Source organism: Chelonia mydas, chromosome 2, assembly GCF_015237465.2.
Source record: "Chelonia mydas isolate rCheMyd1 chromosome 2, rCheMyd1.pri.v2, whole genome shotgun sequence".
Classification (NCBI taxonomy): domain Eukaryota; kingdom Metazoa; phylum Chordata; order Testudines; family Cheloniidae; genus Chelonia; species Chelonia mydas.
The window spans coordinates 27,469,978-27,488,825 of NC_057850.1; the positions used below are offsets into that span (position 1 = coordinate 27,469,978).

The 18,848-nt window shown below is 43.0% G+C and overlaps 1 long non-coding RNA gene across 1 annotated transcript; it reads right to left on the bottom strand.

The window, feature by feature from the left end:
* Positions 1-158: 158 nt before the first annotated feature.
* LOC122464403 lies at positions 159-18,426 on the bottom strand. Its single transcript, XR_006288389.1, has 3 exons — positions 18,333-18,426; positions 1,840-2,013; positions 159-1,272 (listed from the first exon to the last, which is right to left on the bottom strand). It is a non-coding gene; the product is annotated as an uncharacterized LOC122464403 (long non-coding RNA).
* Between the last annotated feature and the right edge of the window lie 422 nt (positions 18,427-18,848).

Here is an 18,848-nt window from a genome sequence, read left to right on the forward strand (position 1 = left end):
CTAGAATACAGTATATTGGCCTAGTCCCATGTGGTGCTCATTGTGACCTGAGAGATTCTGAGTGTTCTAAATTCCCATAGACTTCAGTTCCTTGCAAAATTGAGAGTCATGCTTATCTTTAATGAATGATTTTTAATGGTGCATATAGTACACTGTTGTTTGATATAGCATCTCTCACACAGACTGTTTACATTGTTCATGTGACTCAATTCTGTCGCACCTGGTGCACTGGGAGCGTTAGCTCAAATTGCTGGATAGGTGCAAAGGGGGTGAAAGGGAGAGAGAGAGAGAGAGAGAGAGAGAATGGGGAATACTACAGGTTCAATCCTAAATTGCACCAAATCATTCTCAGTATAGCTCAGGCTAAGAGAAGACAGAGGTGACTCTATGGGTTTGTCTTCACAGGGAAATAAACCAGAATGAGATTAAGTTAAACCATAAAAAGGAACTCAGTACAGAATAAAAGTGCCCATATTGGGAGTTCGCATGGATTAGCTATTGCACTTTAAATTCACACACAGTTTATTCTGCAATAACTTCCCCATGTAGACTAGCCCAAAGCCACCTTTATGCTTCCTGTGATCCTTACCACAGATGAATCTGAAATGACCCCGGCATAATTTAGAGCAACCAAAGAGCTGCTCCATGTTGTGCCAGCTAGAGCAGTACACTAGGGACTACTCCATCAGCAGAAAATCAAGTACGTTAACATGTGGTGAGGACCTCTGGTTTCCTCCATCATGTCCTAACACACAACAGAGAGCAAGTTCTTGTTTCACCAACAGTTCCTCTATGCTGTCTGGCTGCTTGCTCCAGGCAGTTTTAAATGGTCTTCCTCCTTCTCTTGTCTGCTGGTGTCAGAGCTCATTATCCAGGTTCCATAACCAGGGGATAGCCTCTGTCTCAAGGAAGTCTAAGCACTGTAAACTGCCTTCCAGCTGTCAAACTGAGTACTCTTCCACCATGAGTTATTGTCTGCAGTGCTGCCTTTTAGTCACAGTGTGGAGAGGAAACCAGGCCAAGCTGGTACATAGCTGCGACAACTCAGGACAAGCCAGAGAGTAGTCTGTTGAGTGTGGTCCAGGATTTATGATCAAGTGGAGAAGGAGACAGGTGCAGCGATGTATTTACTCTTGAATTTACTCATTGTGTTAGACTCTCTTTCCCGTCAATGCTTCCAATCTATAAAAATGTTGTTTTCAGCCCCCTGGCAGCGCTGATCATCCATGCATGGTAAAGGACCAGCAGGGCTCTTCTCCAGGAATGAGTGAGCTGCCATAGGAAAAAGATGTTGTGAGATTGGCCGGGGTGTCACACCCTGGTCCACAGGAGTGGGATTCCTCCCCTGAACATGAGCAGACCTTCAAGATGGTGGTGCGTGGTGTTTCCTATCTTAGAATGGGGCATCAGTCAACCTCAGATGTAATATGTTGACTTCATTTGTCATAGCTCTCCAGATAGATGTAATAGTAATGATGTTTCATTTACTACCTTTGCATGGCACTCCCTGGTCAGCAGAGAAAAGTAAAACTAAAGTAGATAAAAATGCAAAATTGGAACTCAAGTGCCCTTTAGGCCACTGGAGTAGCATAAAGGCCACTTAGTGAATGCTGAGGATTTAGCCCAAAACATTTGATATGCCTTTATGCTAGGATTTCATAATACCTTAGTATATACCAAGATTATGAGCTGTAACTATTTAATACACAAACTCTGTGGAAAGTTAGAAGAGAGTTGTGCTTTTCATTTTTTTCCAGTAAATATTGAAGGTGAAAGCTTGAATAGTTGTGTGCACATCAAGACTATGGGCAGATGGATAGACAGAGTTGTTTTACTTACAGCATGAAGAAAACTAATATTGGTAAGAACAAGATGTCTCCACTCATGCAGCACAGCAGATGTCTGCCCCTCTCCTGCTCTCTCACCAACAGTTCTGTACACCAGCTGTTCAAAAAGGGGTTCTGATGAAGCATTAATGTGTGAGTGTTGCTGATTTCCATGTACTTTTGTATTCTGCAAAAATTAAAGACATACACAAGACATTTCAAATATTGCTGGGTTGCTCACATTACAGCTAATCCATATTTCATATGTTTACTTAATGGCATGACTGACTTCTCTTTTTACAGCAAACTATCTTAAATGACAAGGGCCATAAAATATTAGCATAAGAGTAAGACTCTTACCTTTCATGTATATAAAATATGCAGGGGCACTTGTTTTAATTCTTTGGGTTTGTTTGACAAATAAATTCTGTGAAACTTTGATTTTTTTTTTCAGTTTAGGAACAAACATTCTTTCCCTTTCTCAAGGATTTACTCTCTTACCTCAAGATTTTGTATCATGCTGATATGCAGAATGTCTGTCAGTTACATTGATCACAATCAGGACTGGCAGGTGGAGTTGTGTGAAAATTGCTCATTTTGCTTCCAATCCTTTGATTTGCCTCCAATCCTTCCAATGCTTTGAAAGCCAAGTTCAGTGGGGTCTAGGTTTTGTTTTTGGGGTGGAACAGTTCAAATCTGGGCAAATTCAAAGTAAAACCAGCCAAATTTGCCTGTATGTTTCACCATAGTCAGGAAAACCATGACAGCTTGAAAGGGTTTTTTGTGTGTGATATGTTGAAAACAGTGTTAAAATTATAAGTTATCACTTTAAATTCCAGGGTTTTTTCCTGGTCCAGCATGCAGGCTGGGACGCTCTGTAGGGAAGCATGAACTCTGGGCCTAAGAGCAGTCAGTCTGCAGAGAGCCAGTCTACAGTAAGTTGGACTGAGTTGTGCCTCTCTGTTTTTGGGAAGCAACCTGCTTTTTCTTTCTGTTTTTGAGTTCTTGTGTGTGTTACAGTTCTGAATTCTAACAAATAAAGTAATGTTATATTGCAACCTTCCAGCAGAGTAATTTATGTTTCAGTTGACCTTCTCTGTGTGCATGCTATGAACATAATAATTTTCACATGCAAACATAATGTGGGGCACAGTTCTTCCTATGCAGGACAGAAGAAATTCTTATTGATTTCAATGGGAGCTACTTGTAACTTGCCATGGGAGAACTGAGACCCAGCACTCTTAACGCTGCTGCTAGTCTCACTCATGACAGCTGCACTGGCTTTTGCTTTATTCTAGTGCTGTGAGATCACCCAGAATGCACCACAACACTATGGAATTGTGGGACTCATTAGCATGCACCATCTGCATGGTACGGTGGGGATCACCAGCCTCTGGCACAGGGTTAATGCTAGCGCAAGCCGTGGCAGTGGTACAAGCAGCACGGGTTAGCATGTAAATTAGATGTGGTGGTGCTGACAGGTAGTCTGATTCCCCTGAAGGGTTTGGGGGTTTGTTTGTTTTTTTGGATGGTAGCAGATGGTTATCTGGCCAGTCTCCACAAAGGGAGAATGTGGTGGAGGGAGGATAGGTTGCTTTGAGTGCCTTGGAGATGACCAAGTGGGCACTGCATGTTACTGTCATGGAGATACAAGAGCAAAAATTAGGGGCCTTTCTCCCTGTTGCGGGGAGGAGAGGGAAGAGGGATGGCCTAGCCCTGAGAGTAGTTATTGGCAAATCAATATGGGATTTATTTTGCCTGAAACTCACAGTTCCCCAACTTCAGCAAACTTCGGCTGAGTATCAGGCTAGTAGCAAAATCTGAAATTGGGCAATTAATTTCAGATTTTGCAACAGAAGACTCACATAGATATATTTACAAAACCCCATATATGGGTGAAAGGGAGGGTTTGTGGTATTAAGAATATGTACACTCAGAGGCCTTAAGGCCAGAAGGGACTATCTTGATCACCTAGTCTGACCTCTTGCACAGCACAGGCCACAGAACCTCACCTACCCACTTCCGTAGTATGCCTATAACCTCTGGCTGAGTTACTGGGGTCCTCAGATCTTGATTTACAGACTTCAGTAGCAGTGCTTCCTTTTCAAATGACAGCTTGAATAGGTTTAACTCAACCATACCACTTGTTTTGAGCTAAAACACGACAAAAATATATTAGGCTAGAAGCAAATAATTTATTTACTTATTAGAATACCCATTGCCATAGCAGGTAGATGCTTATGGAAAGATGTCAATTATAAACAACAAGCCCATCCCAAATGAGTCAGCAATAAGAACCAATAGAAAACAAAAATAAACAATGATCAGAACTCGGATGAAATCTAAGCCAAATGAGAACAACTTTATATGAAATTCTGAAGATCATTAGATTCTGGTTCTGGCTTAACTGTCAAAGGAGTTCCATACTGAAAAATTCCTGTCACTGGTCATGTGGCATTTAGCATCAAGAATTGACAACAAGAATGTATTACTAGCGACTATATACTATGGTTATTTGTTTTACCACTGTAGCTAGATGGACAATATGAACTACCACCATAGGGCATGAGATGAGAAGGAAACACTCAAACTAGTAGGTCCAAGACTGTTCAGAGAGTTAAAGAATAAGTTTTATGTCATCCTAGTGTTTTGCCCATCTCAGCAGTTGTATTCTGGATCACTGGCAGCTTCAAGGATAGTTCTACTCATAACAACTATCACTGGTTTAGCCAGGAAGGAATAAAGACATGGATGCTCATAACAATGTCCATATTAAAGAGGAATCATTGCCTTGGTTATCTGTAAACAGTGAAAGGCACAAAGGATCACAGTGAAATGATCTGCTAATAAGAACTATTAATGAAATGGTAGTTGCACCAGAACAATGGTACAACTTGTGGCCATTCTACTGTTTGCAGCATCTCACTTCTGGCAAGAGAGCTCAGCATACTTTTATTCTCCCTAATGCCCTGTGGATAAGATATGTGTAGAAGATGATATAGAAAATTAGCTATTCCTATTTCCTCAGCCTATAGTAAACAGTGAAATTAATCATTCGGAGCACTTGCTCTCTGGTGATTTTCCAATGGTTTCTCACATGCTTGATAAATAATTAGTTCATCCTCTGATTATACCCTTCTTAGCCAGTTAGCCTGTCTGAGCTGCTATGAGATCCCACCATGATGCTACCCTGTCATAAATTTACAATTGACTTCAGACATCATTTAGTTTAGAGGACGAGTGGAAAAATCCTCATTGCCAAAATGGTCTACCAGCTTGCCTGACTTCAACGTCTCAGGTATCAGCAGCTTTTACATCTCAGTTCAGAACACTAGATAAACTCCCTCACACACACATATAGGGAGAAGCAAAAATAGATGAGAAAATAAAGGAGATCACACTGCAGTTGGACTCCTCCTGTACTTAAACCTTTGTTTCAAGGAAAAAAAAAAACTCACTTAAGCTTATCTCTACCATATTGCATATATTATAAATGCCACTTAACTTTGGTTAGTTGGTCAAGAAACCTGGCAGGTTACGCATCTCTTTTATGGCAGTGATGCTTAAAAGTACACAAATCTTTGCTAAAACAAGTAATAAGAACCTTTTTTTGTATACATTATACTCAAGCAACACCATCGTGGTTGTGTAATGCTATATAAATATATTTTCTGCCTTTAATAGCTCCACTGAGCCTGGACTTTCCTTCATAGCTGCTTGGGTTACAAAGTGAGGCTTTGCTTCCTGGTTTTTGTTTGTTTAAACCAGACTCATAGTACAGCTGGTCAGGAATTTTTTTGACTAAATGATTTTTTTTAAAGGAAAGGTTTCTCAGGTTCAGGATCGATTTTGGAGTGGGGTTGGAGGAAGGAGGAGGAGAAAAAGAAAGAGCAACCTACCCCACAATAGTCTCTGGTGAGGACACTCCCCCGGGGATAGAAGAAACCCAGGTTTATGTTCCTGTTCTGAATAAGGGTCTCTTCTATCCCACGTGAGTGCGCTAACCACTCAGCCACAGAGTCAGTCTCTCTCATCCAGTCAATATTTAGTTATTTAGACAAAGTGAAATGGCTGCAACCAGAGAGAGTGATTCTATAATCTGGTGGTTAGTACTGCAAACCAGGCCGAGGAGGGACTTGGACCTAAGTCTCCCACATCTCAAGTGAGTGCCCTGACTGCTGCAGTGGGTCTCCCTCTTTTGGTTTTTGTGAAACATTTGAAAGGCCTCAGGTTTCTTCTGAGATAGAGCAAAAACAAATGTTGAAGTCTTGAATTTTTTCAACTGGAACTCAGCCCTAACTCTTATGTCCAATGTTTTGAAAGTGACTGTCTTAGCTGCATAATACACATACATAAACCTGATATGTGCACATGCAAGCCTCAGAATAGTGCAAATAAATAGTTATCCACAGATACACTCAGTTAACTGTTTCATATGAAAATGTGGGACTTACATATTCTGTTAGTTTTATGCACTTTTTGTAGTTGTTACTTGAGGGAAGAGGGATAGCTCAGTGGTTTGTGCATTGGCCTGCTAAACCCAGGGTTGTGAGCTCAATCCTTGAGGGGGGCCATTTAGGGATCTGGGCCAAAAATTGAGGATTGTTCCTGCTTTGAGCAGCGGGTTGGACTAGGTGATGTCCTGAGGCCCTTTCCAACCTTGTTATTCTATGATTAAGCCACATTTGAAAACAGGGCTTTTTAGTGTCAGTGAGCTCAGCAATGAGTTCATGACTAAGCCAGTACACAGAAGATACTAACTGCTGGAAAAGAACTCGTCAGTTCTATTAAAAGAGAATGTGTAAGACTGGTCAGCACATGAGCTTGTGGAAAAGCTTATTTCAACTGTCTCATACATTTGACAAGGAAAGGAATATCAGGCCATGTCTACACTAAAACTTATATCAGTATACCTTATGTCCTGCAGGGGTGTAAAAAAAGCCACCTCCCTGAGTGGTATAAGTTACGCCGACAGAAGCACCTCTGTGGACAGCGCTATATCAGTGGGAGAGCTCTTGTGGAGGTGGTTTTATTAGGTTGATGGTAGAGCTCTCTCCTGTCAGCACAGAGTGGCTACACGAGCAATCTTACAGCAGTGCGGCTGCATTGGTACAGCTATGCCACTGTAAGCTCGCTAGTGTAGACATGGCCTCAGAGTGCAGATGATGTCATTGCTCAAACCATTCAAATACATTTTAATTGCTCTATTTCTGCATGAAAGGAAAGGCGATTTAAAAATAAATAAATAAACAAATGTGCTTCTCACTGAATAGCAATGAGATGACGTAAACCAGCCACTTCTCTCTTGAAAGGGCCATTTATATTTTTTGGGCGAGGTGCGAGTCTCTAAACCCCATTGTATTTGCTGTATTTGTGCAAGTCTATGTTGAAAGCTGAACACTACACTCAGCCATTATTCTCTAAAACCCTTGTCTGCACAAGGTAAGGAAACCTCAGCAATGTTAAGTCTATAAAAACTACATTGTAAAGCAGCTGGAGAGAACTGAATGTGTGCAATGAAAATGAATCTGTTGACAAAAAAACCCCCAGGAGGATAGGAAAACAATCTAAATTAACAGACTTTCTTAATAACTTTGACAGTTGTGCTGATTTTGGTTTGTAGAGATTATTTGCTTTTTTAGAACTAGTACAAAGAAATCTTGAGGTTAGGGGGAAAGGGGAAGATTCACAATTTTGTGTTAGTCTTTTGGCTCTCAGTTATACTCTACCAGTAAGCAAAGCAATTTCCTTTATAAACTTTGAACAGAGGAGGGTCTGTTCTTCCATCTTTGCACACATATATACTAAGCAGGAGTTATGGGCCAGAGCCTCAAACGTATTTAGGCTCCTAAACCTCATTGACTTAAATGGAAGTTAAGTACCTAAATACCTTTGAATTTCTGGGCCTCTGTGCCTGAAAATCCCAAACTATGCCAACGTGCAATCTGTCTTCTAACGATTGAGCCACACTGAGATGTTCAGTATGTCCACATATCTGTATTACTTTTTTCCTGATTCAATAACTAATGAACCCCACCTTCATGCAACAGATAAATGATGTCCAAGGATGGAAGTACCTGTAGTATTAATAAACACATAGCAGCAATCATTAGTGCCCTGCTTTTCTGGGAATTTCTCAGTTAGCTGGAGTTTTTTAGCATTTTTGGAAAGACTATCTCTGGCCCTACTGTGGCTGATCAGAGGAAGAGGGCACTAAACCCCCCCTGTAACATTCCACCCACAGATGTGTGTGGGGCACAGGGATGACCTCATTCACTTCCAGGGCAAGAAATCACCCCAAAAGTAATGGGGAGGATATAAAAGACAGACTGCAGAGTGGTCTGTTTACACATGGGAGTCCCCATTGTGTACTGAGTAGTGGAATATGCCTTCCGAGGCATAGTGTTTCCTAGATACCCCTTACCATGAGCCAGTGGCTAAATATCACAGTCTGACATAAATCTGTATCTGTGGAAATGAGGAACAAATTGAATGTGGTCTAGTGTGTGTCATGTAGTGTAGATTCAGTAAGTGCTGTGTCTGCTTGCTTCCAAAATCTGAGCTGTCTTCTTTGAAAATACAACCACACAGTCCATGCAGACAAATCTAATCAGATTGTGATAGTTGTACTCTCCACAATGTCCCTTAGTTGGTAAATTAGGCCCAATTAACCTATAGGCTGCACCAGAAGGAAAGCCAGGAAGGGCTGGGACGGCACCCAGATGAGCAGGAACAGGCTGGACAAGGATAAAGCCAGGGAGCTGGGAACAGAAAGGGGCTTCAGGGGAGAAGTCCGCAATCACTTCCTGAGAGGAAAACCCAGGGGGTGGGAGTGGGGAGCCAGATGGTAGAGCTGCAAAGTAGGAAGGAGTCCAGGGGAAGAGCAACATGATCTGGGAGTGAGCAGGCCACTGTTGCTCGAGATAGGGTCGAACTGGAACCCGGTATAGAGGGCAGGTCTGGGTTCCCTTACTGGCCATTGGAGGAGTGGCATGGTCAGAGCAGTGATGGGAAGGCTGCCATTTTGTATAGCGGCACTCTGATACCCCCAGAAGGGGAAATATACATAGTGACATGGCTGGAGGGTCAAATCACAGAGAGGGAACACCCTGAGTTGCAGAGGGTGCAAGAGGACAACGGGAGAGATACCACCAAAGGAGGGATCAATGCCTGGCCAGAGCAATCTCCAGAGCGACCAGGAGGAGGTGACCTAGTGGTGAGTGGGCACCCCCCATGACGTCAATGCATACACAGGGCATGTGTTTGATACCTGATTCCACCAGCTAGCATTAACTGAGAGGCCAAAACTGGCTCTTCTTACTCATGCAGAGACTTTTATTCACTCTGAGCAAGGCATGTAATGGGAGCAGGATTTGGCCTGCAGTAGGCAGCACCCCCTGACTTGAAGTAGTTTCCATTATATACAAGGTTTACAGTTTGGTTCAATGACTTTCAGCACCCCCACTATACAAATTGTTCAGCACCCCTGCCCCACAACATGACAAAAATAGATGTTTATTTGGTGTCTATTCCTCAGAACTTGCTGCAGCTAACTTCAAACAAAAGAAAAATATAATTAGGTCTACAAGAAGCGGAGTTGAAGATGCATTAATGTAAGTGATTGGAAACGAGAGAGAGCTGCAGGAATGCTTTGGGGCAGATGAGTGAAATCAAAAAAGGGCTATAAAGTAAGCATTGGCAAAGTATTGCCGAAAATAATCAATCGCCTTTCAAACAAATGTTTCTCTCCTTGGGGATCTGCCAATGACCAGGAAAGTACAGACTTCCCAGAAGATTTAAACCTGCTAATGTCTACTAAGGAACATATTGTAACAATATGCATAATAAATACTGTAATGTAATAATTTCCTGAAATGCTTCCTATAACTACAGTTTGTGTTTATCCTATAAAGCCAAAAGTTAAGGATCACTCCAACTAAATGGAACATTTTGTGAATGGTTAAGGTTTTAATCTTATCACATCCCTTCTAAGTGGTGTTGGAATTCAGCTTTCAGAGTCAAGAGGCCTCGTTTTCATTTATTCTGACCTTCCAACCCAAATTGTCTTGGACTCCCTCATTTAGCACTAATAATAATATAATGCTCTGTGCTTATATGCATCACAGGGTCTCCGACCCTGGCACCATTCCATGACGTAGATGTGAACAAATTTCACAGAGTGTAAGCTGAAAAAAGGGAGCTGAAGGGTTATATTTTGGGTTTTAACATGGCCCTGCACTTAGGGTGACCAGACAGCAATCATGAAAAATCGGGGTGGGGGGATAATAGGCACCTATATAAGACAAAGCCCCAAATATCGGGACTGTCCCTATAAAATCAGGACATCTGGTTACCCTACCTGCACTGGTGGTGGTGGTGGTGGTGGTGCTTAGCTAGAATACTGAGAGGTGTTGTGCCTCAGCACGGGGCTACAATACCTCTTGGAGATCCCAGCTTTGCAGGGGGAATGCACCCTCTGCTACATCCTTAAGGCCTCTGACCTCCACATCACTCCTAATTGCCCCCTTAGGTACTTTTCTTCTTCTCCATTCCTTGCACACCACGCTGGGGCCAGGCAAAATCTGACCCATGACTTGCCCAATGTCACAGTCAGGAAAAGAATTTGGAAATTCTTCCTCTCCAATGTGTGCTGCAACCACTTGACCAAATTGCCTACCGGGGATCTAATTTCCCATGGTGAATGATTCTGCTTCATGAACTACTGGGGCTCAATCATACAATGCCCTTGGATACTTCTAGTACTGCTTCTTTGATAACTTGATGTATTTTGTTTAATACATATCTGTAGGAGTAGGGGTTGTGGACTACTGCCCATTAATATTGCTTCATTCATAATGAATGGTTAGCACAGACTATTATCCACCTACACGTTGACAACAAAACTAATTTCGTTTCTCATCCATTAGGAATAATTATATAAATAAAATAAACCCAACATCCCACCTATGAATTTCCTACTTTATAGTTCAGCACACATTTTGATCAAGGAAGCTAATGTCAGTAAATCTTCAAGTATTACTTTAGGTGAAGATCTTTTGACACTCACTCTCTCTCTCTCTCTGTAAGCCCTTCTAAAATTGGAGGTAAGCATTATTTAAGTAAGCAAACATATGGAAATGAATAAAAGTGAAAAATGAACTGGAAATAAGTTACTGCTTTATTAAACTGCTTTCAGTTATTAAAAATATTAACTTTGTATTTGTTTATTGACCACCGCAAAAGAAAATAAATTAACAAAATAATGGTCACTTTTCTGGCATAGAGTGATGTGCAAAGCAATAAAGAAGCATTGCTAAGTCCCAAAGTCTGTGAACTGGGCCAAGCTCAAGTACCCAGCCCAGCACAGGAGCTCTTCATGGGATTTTGATTGGACAGGGAGAAAGTTTTTCCCCAACCAGTCACAGACCCTAGGAATGGCCACTGATGCAGCAGTTGCAGTAGCCCCCACATTACCCCTGGCCTATATAAGGAGGAACAGTGATGATGGATAGGTGCAGTTGTGGATTCACTGGTCCCACATTTTGTTGCTAATCTGTGATGAATCCACATGGGTGTGGAGTAGGAGCAAATGTTTCCATATGGATATCTATTCTGATATTTAAATAAATCAGGGGGGATCATGCTGCAACATGGAAAGTCGTGGAAGACAGGAGAGATTCCAGAAGGCTGGAAAGGGGAAAATATAGTGCCAATCTATAAAAAGGGAACTAAGGACAATCCAGGGAATTACAGTCCAGTCATCTTAACTTCTGTACCCAGAAAGATAATGGAGCAAAAAATTAGGAAATCAATTTGTAAACATCTAGCAGATAATAAGGTGATAAGTAACAGTCAGTACGGATTTGTCAAGAAAAAATCATGTCAGACCAACCTGATAGCTTTCTTTGACAGGGTAACAAGCCTTATAGACAGGGGGGAAGTGGTAGATGTGGTATATCTTGACTTTAGTAAAACTTTTGATACTGTCTCGCATGACCTTCTCATAAACAAACTAGGGAAATGCAACCCAGATGGAGCTTCTATCAGGTGGTTGGAAAACCGTTCCCAGAGAGTAATCAGTGGTTCACAGTCATGCCAGAACGGCATGAGTGGGGTTCCACAGGTATCACTTCCGGGTCAGGTTCTGTTCAATATCTTCATCAGTGATTTAGATAATGGCATAGAGAGTACACTTATAAAGTTTGCAGACACTACCAAGCTAGGAGGGGTTGCAAGTGCTTTGGAGGATAGTATTATAATTCAAAATAATCTGGACAAACTGGAAACATGGGCAGAAGTAAATAGGACAAAATTCCATAAGGACAAATGCAAAGTACTCCACTTGGGAAGGAACAATCAGGTGAACACATACAAAATGGGAAATGACTGCCTAGGAAGGAGTACTGCAGGAAGGGATCTGAGGGTCATAGTGGACCACAAGCTAAATATGAGTCAACAGTATAACATTGTTGCAAAAAAAGCAAACATCATTCTGTGATGTATTAGCAGGAGTGTTGTAAGTAAAACAAGAGAAGTAATTCTTCTGTTCTACTCCACGCTGATTAGGCCTTATCTGGAGTACTGTGTCCAGTTCTGGGTTTCACATTTCAGGAAAGATGTGGACAAATTTGAGAAAGTCCAGAGAAGAGCAACAAAGATTAAAGGCCTTGAAAACATGACTTATATGGGCAGATTGAAAAAATTGGGTTTGTTTAATTTGGAAAGGTGAAGACTGAAACGGGACATGATAACAGTTTTCAAGTACATAAAAGGTTGTAACAAGGAGCAGGGAGAAAAATTGTTCTTCTTAACCTCTGAGTATAGGACTGGAAGCAATGGGCTTAAATTGCAGCAAGGGAGGTTTAGGTTGGACATTAGGAAAAACTTCCTGTCAAGGTAGTTAAGCACTGGAATAAATTGCCTGTGGAGATTGTGGATCTCCATCATTGGAGGTTTTTAAGAACATATTAGACAAACACCTGTCAGGGTCAGTCCAGATAATACTTACTCCTGCCTAGAGTGCAGTGGACTGGATTAGATCGCTTGAGGTCCCTTCCAGTTCCAAGTCCTTGGTAAGACACAGATTTGCCAAATGATAGTAAATCCATATACTTGAAAAAATATGAGCAATGATTTGAGAAAGTTTTTTGTTTCTGTATCCTTTTGCAATCCAATACGTTTTATTGAACATACTGTGTAATAAACCCCAGAAATTTGCCCAGTTGCAGTTTCAATTAGATGAATCCTTCTATTGTGGTAAGGCTCAGCTTCTCATCAGGAAGATTTAAATGATTGAAAATCAAAGTGTAGTAAAAAGCAGAGTGGCACATGGAAGATGTACTACGCATTATATGCCAAGGGTTGCTGAGGACTATTAGCATTGTTCTAAAATCAAACATTGGCTGTAGGAGGCCAAACAATTGTTTTATCAGTAAACAAGGCAGAGAGAAAGGCATCATGCCAAATCCCACATAGCTTCTCTACTCACCTAATCCATAAATGCAGAAAAAACATTATAGGAAAATTCTGGTACCAGTGAAGTCAATGGCAAAACTACCTTTGACTTCAGTAGGGTCTGGATTCCACTCTACCTTTACACTATGCTGAAGGGCCAAGCAATAGAGACTGCTGTAGAAGGAGTTTTGTCACTCACCAGTAGGTGCAGAGGCCTCCACGGTAGCTGGCCACATGGCATTATTGAGGAGGAAAAGTGGGCATGATGGGGCATATAGGCACTGGGTTTGCCTACAAGGGCTAATCCTCACTTCAGATGGGAGCAGCAGGCTTCACCCAATGCATCTTACATAGTTGACCATTGGATATTTCCACATATATGTCATATCTCCATATCTGGGATATGTTGGAGGTGAATATTCTTTCCTTTACTCCCAATGTTCTTTTACTTAAGCACTGTTCAAATGTTTAGAATTTGGTTCATATGCTTATCAGGTATAAAGAGGGTAAATGCTGATATTGTGAAACAGTTTGTGTTTGGAACTGAACTATGGGCCCAAAGCAAGGAAAGTGAGGGGAGAATACCCACAGAAGACATCACAGAGAGACAAACCTGTGTGCTCCTGAAGTCAATGAAGGCAGGGGCTTAGCCAAAGGAAATTTTTTGCTACAAAACAACATCATAGCTGGTTCCAACTTCAGGAGCTGTATCTACCAAGTAAGTCATGACTCACCCTTTTTTTCTATTTTAATTTAATTAATTTTTGTTCATATCATTTCAAATGAATAACTGATGGAGTTAGAGAAACATATTTGTGTCTGACTTTTACTTTAATTTCCCATTGGAAAAGAAGTTTGCTTAAAGATACTAATGTGATTTTATTATATTTAGAACTTTTCGGAAAGCTTTTAATGTAACTTATCATTTAGAACTTCTCTAGCTATTTTCAACCTTTGTTACAAGCATACTATGAATTTTGGAAAGCTGATGTTTATCTCCTTTTTTATTTACTGTATCCACCTTGGAAAAATAGAAAAAATAATCATTTTCTCATCTATCATACGTCTACCACATGTTGTGGTTGACAAATACCTTTAAGGCCTCTCACAGTCTGTGTATTATTTGCATTAACTAACCCAACTGAGTTATTTGTTTGGGCCTTTTGGTGAAGTGACATCCATATTTGAAATAAATTCAAATAACTCCCTTTGACAGTCTCCCTTGAATTTCTCCCACAATAAGATGAGCATAAGATACAGTTCTGCTCATTGGTTGTGCTATCTGATACAAAGAAACAAAGTATTCCTTTCATGAAACAAGAGCCTGAATTAAAGCTTTCTGGGGAGATCCAATGAGGTTATAGTTTCTTCAATAGTAGTTGGAAGTGAGTGGGCTAAATTCTGCTCTCAGCAACACCAATATAAATCCAAAATAACTCAGTTGACTTCACTTGAGTTACTCTGGATTTAAACCTAAGTAACAGAAGAATTTGGCCCATTGTCAAGTAGTTATTGCTTAAAACTTGACCTACCCTAAAACGTGTTATAAACTGGTGCAGGGTGTCCTCTAAATTTATTTTCAATCCATCACTCTGTCATCAAGAAATTGAAAAAACAAAAAGAAAAACAAAACAAACCCCCCCCCCCAAAATGAAAATCCAAAATCCCCAAACAATGAAAATCACCTTCTGTGTGAAACTTATGTTTTGTATTCTGGTGCTGCATGTTGTAGCAATAGAATCTGGTAGTCTAAGTTAAAGAAGAAACTTAGTGGCACATGCCTTCTTCAGCTATGAAGTGTAAAGGTGAGCAAAATGGGTTCTAAAAGCCCCCAGGTATGCCTTGCCTCTGATCCCGGAGGCTGGATAAACTGCTCTGAGCAAGAACACAATGTTGGGGCTCCGTGACTTTGGTTTGGATGAGGCAAGTATAGAGCTGGGTAACAGCCTGTGGCACATTCCCTTCTGTACCGCATAGATTTCTGTTGGAAATTCACACAGTAATTATCTCTGGTTGCATTGGAAGAGTCTCCACACCAGCAGAGAGGAAGGATTGGTGCAGGTGATGGGGGCTAGAGCTCAAGGCAGCATGTTTCATAGTGGAGTCATTCTCTTCATGAAGATGAGGGCCTTGAGACCTTACATGGGCTAAAGTTATGCAGTTTTGTGCAGAGTTCCCAACATATTCCTAGGTTATGCTGGCCAGTGGCCACACAGGTGCAAATTTCCCTCATCTCAGGGGAAGATATTACACAGACCTTGAGAGTGCTCACTACAGGCCCAGTCCTATCCTCTCTGAAATCAATGGAAAGTCTCCTACTAACTTCATTGGGAATTGGAAGCAGGCCATTGCAGAGCTTCAGACTTCTGTTTAACCTTCTGTGAGTTCCTCCACGAGAGGTAGCATGAAGCTTCCTGTTCCAGATCTGTGGTCACAATGACTTTATCACTGCTCACATCCTCTCTGACTCTTGCTCAAACATGGAAATAACACAATATCTCTCCCTCACACTATCCCTGTACCCCTCCGTGTTGGTTCCTAGTCCCAGTCTCCCCTGTCCTCACAGATCCTCATCCAATATCACTGTCCTACCCAGCCAACTGGCTCCCTATCCCCCATTCTTCTGTGACTAGCTCCTAGTCCCAGCCTCTCCCCTGATCTCCAGCTCCCAGTCCCTCTCTCCTTGCCCCAGCCAAACCCACCCAGTGACTCTCTGTCTACACCCTCTTCTCTCAGTCTCACAAGACTTCTTGTGACAAACTATGGCTTTTCCTTCCCCTGGTCTGGTTTTTGTCCCCTCTACATTCAGCTCATATGGCTTCCTCTTCAATGCTGTCTTGGTGCTAACAGGAGTGCTCTCTGAAAGTATAGGTGAGGAAGGCTCCTTCCTCTCAGTTTCATGCCAGGCTACATCCCAACTTAGAGCAGCTGCAGGAAGCCATCACAGGGAAAGTCGTGCTTCACTCCCAGGGCTGGAGGGAGCATGCTTAGTTGGTCTTTGGGGCTATTGCACATACAGTCTTGTTATGACTAGGAGTGAGGTGATGGAGCGTACTAAGTTGTTCTGTGTGCATGGCTCATACAGTCAGGTCAGCACTAATTGCTGTGAGAGGGAATAGTGATTTTAGTGTTAAGCTCTAGCAAGATTCTACAGAGCATTTTTATAAAGGCTTATAAAATGATCAAATTTGTGCGGCTTTTCTTGGGCACACAAAGGCCACCCCCCTGCCAAATTTCAAGTTCCTATTCCAAAGCATGGGGGTACTTTAGCTGTTCAAAGAAAAGTTCACCAGAATTTTTCCGTGTGGGCAAAACAATGTGTTTTTCCCTCGCTTCGCTCTTGGCTGAACCATTTTGGCTGCAATTTTCCAAAACAGTTAAATTTCAGAAAATTTATAAGCAACTGAAAAAAGCTGTTATAATAAGAAGTGTCAGGAAGCCTTAATAATATGCAGTGCTACCAGCTCTGACTATAACAGGTCCCAAACAATTAGCAGCAATTCTATTTTAGCTAGGAACTTCTGCTTTTGGAGCAGGTGGGACTGAGTTCTTTCCCTGTTCTTACCATTACTTTCAGTGTGGCCATGCTATTCAGCATAACCACAACTGTATAGGTCATTTACAATATGTCTGCTTACCACCTAGCACAGAGGTGGGCAAACGTTTGGGCCCGCGGGCCACATTGGGGAATAGAAAGTTTGTGGCAGGCCATGAATGCTCACAAAATTGGGGTTGGGGTGCAGGAGGGGGTGGGGGCTCTGGGGTGGGGCTGGGGATGAGGAGTTTGGGGTGTAGGAAGGTGCTCAGGTCTGGGACCAAGGGGTTTGGAGGGCAAGAGAGGGATCAGGGCTGGGGCCAGGGTGTGGAAAGGGGTTCAGGTTCTGGCTGGGCGTGCAGTCTCTGGGGTGGGGCTGGGGATGAGAGATTTGGGGTGCAGGAGGGTGCTCCAGGCTGGGATTGAGGGGTTTGGAGAGTGGGAGGGGGATCAGAGTTGGGGCAGCAGGTTGGGGCATGGGGAGAGGCTCAGGGGGTGCAGGCTCCGAGTGGCGCTTACCTCAGGTAGCTCCCGGAAGCAGTGGCATGTCCCTTTTCTGGCTCTTATGCAGAGGGGCAGCCAGGCGGCTCTTCATACTGTCCCATCCACAGGCACCACCCCTGCAGCTTCCATTGGAGTGTGTAGGAGCCGGAGTGGGGCCATGCCACAGCTTCCAGTAGCCACATAGTGTGGTCCCCAACCCTACGCCCCAGCTGAATCCGGCCCACGGGCCGTAGTTTACCCACCCCTGGCCTAGCACAATGGGATCTCTATGTACTACTGTAATATAGATACATAAATCAATACTAATACTAAGTCAATAAAGGTCATATATAGCCATGCATTTGGTGCAACATAATACAACGTAATATTGGAAGTGAACTGCTGGGTAGGTAAATGGTTCCCCTTCTACTGAAGTGGAGGCCATCCAAAATATACAGCCCCCTGTCACCATAGAGGACCAATGTTCCATAAAACCAAAACTCTCCACCCTACACCAGTCTCCTCAGGCACAGGCTGACTAGTCAGGTGGCCATTACACTAATAGCAAAAGGGGAGGGTAAAATGTGGGAAGAGATGAACACTCAGCACAAAATGGAGAAGTTGAGAACAAAATTAATCAAGGAACTGAAGGTCACAAAGAGAAGAAATTCTTGAATTGCCTGCACACAAATACTAGGAGCCTGGTAACAAACAAGAGGAATTGGATTGCTCATTTGTGCTGCAGCAAACTGGCAGCACTACTTTGATGGGTCTCATGCTTTCTCTTCTTGGGGAGGGTTCAGGGCACCGTTTCTCACCCCTGAACTGGGGTATTAACTGCCCCACTAGCGTCCTAGAGGAGGAGAGGGAGGGACCTGGGCCCATCCTCTACTCCGGATCCCAGTCCAGGAGCCCTAGGAATAGCAGTAAACCACCTGAACTAGCAGTTCCTTCCCCTGGGCTAATTCCCTCTCCTGCCCTTCAGCTTGTGGGGCTTCATGCCCTCCCTCTGCACAAACCAGATGTTCCGTTACCTAGGGTCTTGGTCTTCTTAGCCCACCACAGCACTTCTCCAAACTCTCCTCTGCTTCCCTCCAAACTGCTCTCTGCTTCAACTCCTTTCCTTCTCTGATTGAAGCGGGGGGGGGGGGGGGGTTATCAAGTGACTGGCTTCAGGTGCTCTAATTGGCTTCAGGTGCTTTAATTAATCTATAGCACACTTTCTTCCCTCTACAAGGAACAAGGTTCCCTTCTGGCACTCTCCTGTAGCCCCCTGGCCTGGGCTTTCCTTACTTTTTGCCCCTGATTTCAGCTTCTCCCCCCAACCGGGCCAGACGCTCTCCCCCCCCCGCCTTTTTTTTCTGCTGTTGCTTGAGTGCTGGTCAGCTGCCGGCTGGCTGTCAGGCCCCCTCTCCTCCCCCCCGCCCTCGGACACTGCTGCCGCTCCGGCTGGGACCCCTTGGGGGGGGGCTGCTGGTCCGCTCCCCGGAGGGGGGGAGTGGAGGGACCCAGCCCGCAGACCCAGCCGCTTGCTGTTTGTTTGTGGACCC